Raw genomic sequence first — 307 nt, forward strand, 5'->3', positions numbered from 1 at the left:
AGATCTAACGGAAGAAGCGCGGCGCATTGGACAGGAACCGATCGAGAGGGCCGGCGACGGGAGGAGCTGGACACGCCGATCTCGCCTGTGCACCGGCCAAGTTTCGATTGTGTCTAGGTTTTTTGGGCCGAAACGGCGGCTGCGGTTCCCGTTTCAGCTCTCCGGCTCAGGACAACCTCCGATTTGATCAGAGTTAGCTGGTCTAATAACTCTAGTTAAACTCTCTGCCATCCAAGTCGTTGTAGTATAGTGGTAAGTATTCCCGCCTGTCACGCGGGTGACCCGGGTTCGATCCCCGGCAACGGCG

General features: G+C 57.3%; 1 non-coding gene across 1 annotated transcript; it reads left to right on the top strand.

Moving 5' to 3' along the window:
- Positions 1–235: 235 nt before the first annotated feature.
- On the top strand, positions 236–307 carry TRNAD-GUC. The gene has a single exon. It is a non-coding gene; the product is annotated as a tRNA-Asp (tRNA).

Source organism: Triticum dicoccoides, chromosome 1A, assembly GCF_002162155.2.
Source record: "Triticum dicoccoides isolate Atlit2015 ecotype Zavitan chromosome 1A, WEW_v2.0, whole genome shotgun sequence".
Classification (NCBI taxonomy): domain Eukaryota; kingdom Viridiplantae; phylum Streptophyta; class Magnoliopsida; order Poales; family Poaceae; genus Triticum; species Triticum dicoccoides.